Source organism: Sinocyclocheilus rhinocerous, unplaced genomic scaffold, assembly GCF_001515625.1.
Source record: "Sinocyclocheilus rhinocerous isolate Xijiao unplaced genomic scaffold, SAMN03320098_v1.1 scaffold3939, whole genome shotgun sequence".
NCBI lineage: Eukaryota > Metazoa > Chordata > Actinopteri > Cypriniformes > Cyprinidae > Sinocyclocheilus > Sinocyclocheilus rhinocerous.
Genome location: NW_015631054.1, coordinates 100,946 through 107,673, shown reverse-complemented (window position 1 = coordinate 107,673; position 6,728 = coordinate 100,946).

Sequence of the window (6,728 nt, the reverse complement as noted above, 5' to 3'; positions counted from 1 at the left end):
AGACTGACACTTATGATTTAGTCCTACACTTCGCTTAAATTACGACTGAGATGCTTGATAACTCACTTTTAAGCACAGCTTTGAGCCAATAATTTTTTTACACTTGTCAATTTCTTAGCAGCGTTCTTGAGAGTAATTCTCAGAGGCTTGATAAATACGGGCCCAGGTGTTTATTCCAGGACGTTGGGTTGGATGAGGCCAGACATCTCAAGGTTGTCTCAATCTCTTGGTTAGTTATTTCTGTCTGTCCATTAGACTGGGGATGAAACCCAGATGATAGACTGGCTGTAGCCCCAATCAGATGGCAGAAGGCCTTCCAGAACCTGGATGCAAACTGAGGACCACGGTCTGATACAACATCTTGGGGAAAACCATGCAATCTAAAGACATGCTGCAATACAATCTCAGCGGTTTGTGGAGCTGAAGGAAGTTTTGGATATACGTATATAAGTATAAGGTGGCAAGCCTTTGAATTAGCCTATATCTACCTATATATATGCAGAAAGCCTTTTCAGCCTCCTCTGTCCACTGGAAACCCTTAACATTCTTCCTAGTGAGAGCCATAAGCAATTATTGCACTGACATTTCTAATGAACTTTTGATAGAAATTAGAAAAGCCAAGAAAACGTTGTACCTGCTTAGTGGAGGTGGGCTGAGGCCAATCTCTAACTGCTTGGGTCTTTGCAGGGTCCATCTGGATGTGACCTTTAGATAAGATGAAGCCCATAAAGGAAACCTCTTGAACATGAAACTCACTCTTCTCCATTTTTATCAAGAGATGGTTTCTCAGGAACTGCTGGAGGACTAGACGAACTTGCTGCACGTGATCCTGGAGGTTCTTGGAAAAGATAAGTATATCATCCAAGTATACAAATACAAATCTGTTAAGCATGTTTTTTTAGCACATCATTAATCAAAGGCTGAAATACTGCACGAGCATTTACTAAACTAAAAGGCACAACTTGATACTCGTAATGGCCAGTGGGTTTATTAAAAGTGGTCTTCCACTCATCACCAGTGCGGATACGGACCAGATGATATGCGTTGCGAAGGTCCAGTTTAGTAAATATGGTAGCCCCCTGAAGAAACTCGAAGGCAGTAGACATCAATGGAAGAGGATAACGATTCTTTATGATTGTCTTATTGAGACCCCTTTAGTCTATACAAGGTCGGAGCCCACTGTCTTTCATTGCATCAAAGAAGAAACCAGCTCCAGCTGGCGATGTTGAGGGGCGTATGAAGCCAGATGCCAGGGACTCCTGAATGTAAGGCAAGGCAAGTGTATTTATATAACACATTTCATACACAATGGTAATTCAAAGTTAGAAACATAAAATCCAGGTTGTTTGTGGTTAAGTCATTGATTAGAAATTATTTATTTTTTTAGTGAGCGAATGTTTAAAAATGCTAACTTGATGGCATTGCATTTTGTCTCAACAGCAATATTAGTTTGATTCATAACAGGCCGCAGATTAGATGAGTCAGTCATACGGCTTGAGAAGGCCTTAGACTTTCTATCACGTGATAAAACAGAAATAGAGAAAACTACAGGCACACTGGGTTCCCACTTGTTCTGTAAACATTGTGAATGTTGCTGCTATTATAGCGGGGACCCGTCACATATCATTGAGAGCTGCTATCAGTTGTTTTTGGTTCAGCTACAGCAGATGGAGGGTTTGGGCCCTGGCGTTGTGGCAGCGGCTGGAGAGCTCTCACAGGAGGAGGAGGATGAGCTGGGCCCACAGGCTTTGGTAGAAACAGGAAGTCCAAGAGATGAAGCAGAGAGACACTTATCACAGTCAGGCCTCCATTTCAGAATGTTACTTGAGGACCAGTCAATCTGGGGATTATGAAGGACTAGCCAAGGAAAACCCAGGATTAAAGGAAATTCTGGTGACTTGATTGCATAACACTGTATAGTTTCTAGGTGATCCCCAACCCGGAGATATAAAGGAATAGTGCGCAGACTCACCAGTCCAGACCCCAGAGGCCTCACATCCAGTGCCTTAACGGTCAGGGACGACTGGCGACTTCCAAATCCATAAAGTTTCCAGCAGCCCCAGAGTCTATGAAGACCTTTAGGGGATGTGACTGATCATTCCATAAAAGATAAGCATTCAAGAGAACCCCATAAGATGCCGAGTTAAGAGGGGTTGCTTCTTATGTCACAGTCCTTCCTTCACTGGACGAGAGTTGGCTTTTCCCGAAAGGATTGGGCAGGAAGCTCTAAAGTGGCCAGGTTCACCAAAGTACAGGCAGCATCTCTCCTTCATTCTGCAGTCTCGGTCAAATAGGGAGAGCCGTGATTGACCCAGGGTCATGCATGGCTACCTCAGTGCATGTTACATATGAGCCAGGGAGGTCAGAAGACAGGGGAAGTGCCAAGGAATGTGGACTGGGAGCATTTCTAGAAGTTTCCATGCGCTCTCTGCATCTCTCTCGAAGGCGATTGTCTAGTCGAATGGCCATATCAATCAGGGATTCTAGGTCTGCCGCAGGGGCCCGGGCTGCCAATTCATCCTTGATTTCATCAGACAGTGCCCAATTGAAAGCAACAGTCAGTGCCTCCTGATTCCAGCTACTCTCCATAGCTAGGGTTTGAAATTTCACTGCTAATTTTGCCACACTTTGAGGACCCTGAGTTAGCTGAAGAAGGCGGCTAGCTGCCTCACGTCCGCTCAATGGATGTTCAAACACTCTCCTCATCTCCTCAATAAAGCCACTGTAATCCCAACAAACTGCTGGTTGTGGAGACTGCTCCCACAAGGCAGTTGCCCAGGCAAGGGCTTTCCCAGATAAAAGAGTAATGACATAAGCCACTTTGCTACAAGCTGTTGGGAACTTATTTGGTTGCAATTCAAAGTTCAGTGAGCACTGGGTGAGGAAGCACTTACATCTGCCAGGGCTTCCATCATATCTTTCTGGATGAGGCAGGTGGATATCATTTATATACACTTCAGGCATAGAAGGTGCTGGTGGAGTCCGGGGTTGAGAATTAGCATCACGCTGTGGGTTTGAAAGAGATTGAAGATGTTGTAGGATCTCCTTGATAGCCTGACCCAGTTTTGATACCGCAACCTCTTGTTGTGCAAGGACTCGTTCATGTCGTTCCATGCTGACTGCCTGGCTTGAAACAGCAGCAAGGATGCGCTCTGCATTCGATAAAGGTTGAGCTTCCTCTGCTGTGCTTGTATCCATGCTTCAGTCCTACTGTCATGATCCAGATGGGATCAAACTCACAATTTGAGTTGAATTACTGAAATAAATGAACTTTTCCACGACATTCTAATTTATTGAGATGCACCTGTATATACTTGGTACTTACCACTGCACCACTGGAGGAGGTCAAACCCAAATGCAGAGGAAATAACCAAGAGGCTCAAAGTCTGACTCTCAGAGTTCTTTACTCAAAGTGAAAAATATTCAAAACCCAAAACAGCAGATTCAGTCTTAGACAGCATTTAACAGGAATTTGCCATAGATGAACTAAAAAAAAACATTCCTTGGTAGAAAATACAAAAAAGAAATCCAAACAGAAAGGCTTAAATGTCAGACAAGAGAGAAACACCCCCCCCCCCAAAAAAAAATAGACTCAACAGAAGACAGGAAAGTCTCAAATCCTTGCCAGTGAGGCATTTAAATAAGGTTGACCATCAGGAGTGATTTAATACAGTTGTGAGTGCTACAAGTCTCTAACAAAGGAGAAGTGGCTTGGGGTAGAAATTGTCTCAGTCAGAACATTACAGTCATCAGCATGTTCCAGCAAGAATGAAAGGCGCTATTATTGTAACATTATGCGCTTTGTACTGTAATATTTTCTCACCGCTGAATGAGACCTGAGGTAATCTGACAGTGTTGCATTCCTCCACCAACGCCGTCTCACATCGTGTCACAGGTTAGTCTCTGGTCTGTCTGAGCGCATTCATGTGTTTTAGAGGAGGCGTGGCTTTGCAAAGTGATTATGCAGGTAGGGTGTGGATTGTGCTTTCAAAGCTTGCTAGTTTGCTATTGCTAGCCTTTCCAAAATCGCCTACCTTTAATATTAAAAAAAAAAATAAAATTCATACTTAAGTACAATAACTTTTATGTACTTTAAAAATTTTACTCAAGTAATATTCTAAATATTACTTAAGTGTGGCTTGCAGGTACTTTATCCACCAATGATTACATGGGAACAAGCACTAGCTGTTCATAAGTTCGCAATTAATTATTTAGTGTCTGTTAGGCCTACCATTGTAGCCTTTTGATTGCACATGCAAATACATATCAAAAACATGTTATACCTGTAGAAGCAGTAATTGTTCTACTTGTAATACAGCTATGATTTACAATTTTATGTTTTTCTGTACTTTCACTAAAATTGCAACACAGTCTGAGCTCTTTGGCTTTCCTTCTCTGATTGTGTCGCCCCGTCCCTACACACATACTGTGCCCACTCATGCAATACTTCACCATGTGGTATAGTGCCAGTTTATAATCAGGCTGTCACGAATCCGGTCCGTGGACTTCCATCCGATCGCCACCAGAGGTCACTCGTCCATCATATTGCCTCTCTCAGTACACTGACTGTTGCACGTCACCACGGACTACATTTCCCATGCACCATTTCACTAATCACACGCTCACCTGAGACCAATTACACACACTACATAACACCCACTCAGTTTCTGCTCCGATCGCCGAGTATTGTTCTGCGTATAGCACTCCCCAAATGTTAGCTGCTTTACCGAGCCGCTCTGTCTGCTCTGGTCTGGTGGTCTTCTATTCCGTCTGCTCCGGTCTGGTGGTCTTCTGTCCTGCTCTGGTGGTCATCTGCTCCACCGTGGAGATCTTCTGTTCTGCTCTGGTGGTCTTTTGCTCCGCCGTGGGGATCTTCGGTCCCGTCTGCTCTGCTGTGGTGGTCCTCAGCTCTACCTGTACTGCCGGCTCCGCCCTGGCTCCCTGCTCCGCCAGTCCTGCCTCAGTCCCTGGTCTCTCCACTTCCACGTGGACCTGGCCCTCCATCTCTCTCCCTGTTCCGCCTCCGCTTCACCGCCCTCCTGGATCGTATAGTGTTTGGAGCATCTGGAAGCCGCTCCTTGGGGGGCTCCACAGTGATTTTAATAAATCACTGTGCGATTTATTAAAAATCGCACAGTGTGCACCCGGCTTAACAGTTTTTCAAAGATACTTGCCAAGACAGGTATTTCGACATGATTTTGTATGTATTTGTCCATTCAAACATGAGAAGAGGCAAAATCAATTTGGTGCTGTGAGCACAGAACACAGCATGTGAGTGCTGAATTAAGCTCTTTCATGTCTTTTTGTGCTTGAATGTTTAAATTGACGAGGTGTATTTTTTTTGTTCAATTGCAAGACAAGAACTCAATTTGGTGTTTGCGGCTCTCTGTGTGCACCGAACACAGCGCGTGAGTACTCAGTCGAGTTCTTTTGCATCTACTTCTGTTTGAATGCTTTAAAATCTCTTGAATGTTTTAATTGGCAAGGCTTAAAACCATGCAAATGATAAGCTTTCATGACGACGTGCAGCAGTGGCCCATCAACTTTCCTTAGCGTATTTCATGCTGGTCTTGGGCAGTGGCCGGGGGCCCCCCCCACTGCCGTGGGCCCCTATAATCGTCACCACATTTTACCCCATTAGCACCGGCCCTGGACCCATGTGCGACTGCACTTTTCTAAAATTGAGAGGCTTTTCATGCTGTTCTTCTTCATGAGGTTATGGCAGCAGAACGCCATTGGCGTTCAGGAGGCATTTGATTTTTCTGCCCTCTAGGGACAGACCAGGACATGAGGACTTTTCAAGTGTTTTGACGGTTCATCAATATAGATATTTAACCCATTTAAGCCCAACGGCAACTATAGTTGCCGCAAGTTTATAGTTGTCATTTTCCTTTTGTAAGTATTTTTCTAGATGTTATCCATGTTTTATTGCTCAATGACATGCAAGCAAACAACCAAATAAAGGATTTCAAGAAAAAAAAAAGGTATTCACTTCCTTCCTGTCACATGTGGCTGTCAAGTTCCTACCCCTACTTCCAGGAAGCATGGCGAAGGCAAACCCTCCCAAATAAATGTAATTTTCATGTTACTAATAAGTATTTTTTGTTGACATATATATACTGTATATATATATCTACATAATCATGAAGGTCTCTAGAATCATCCAAACAAAACAAATCTTACAGGAGATCTATAGATTTTTGTATATTTAGTCAAAAGTCCAAGTGGCAACTATAGTTGCCGGTGGGCAAAGTACATATCATGGGGAAATGGGGTATACTCTGTTAATAGGTTAATAAATCAAGGTTATTTGTCTTGTTTTCTGCTTTTTGCTTTCATAATATCCCACCTCACAGCTCTACTGCCCCACTTCTGAATCTGCTTTTGCCATGGGGGGTGGGAATTTCCAGTTTTCAAGTGACAGCAGCAGTTTACAAACTTCCGTCAGTCACACAAAAGGAAGAATGGAAAAATAAAGAGCTAACGCATGGGTTTAATTGCTGTAGATGATCTTTTTCTCCCTTTTATGACATTGTGTCTTGTAAGGGGCAAAATACTGAGGCCCCTTTATCCAGTTTGGAAGGGTTTCATTCTAATTAGTCAAGGACCATAATTCTTTTTATGACTAGTAGTTTATGATTCCATTATAATGTTGAAATTCAGACAAGTAATGAGTTTACATTTACATTATTATATGAAATCACCTACTACAGTCAGCCATTGAATAC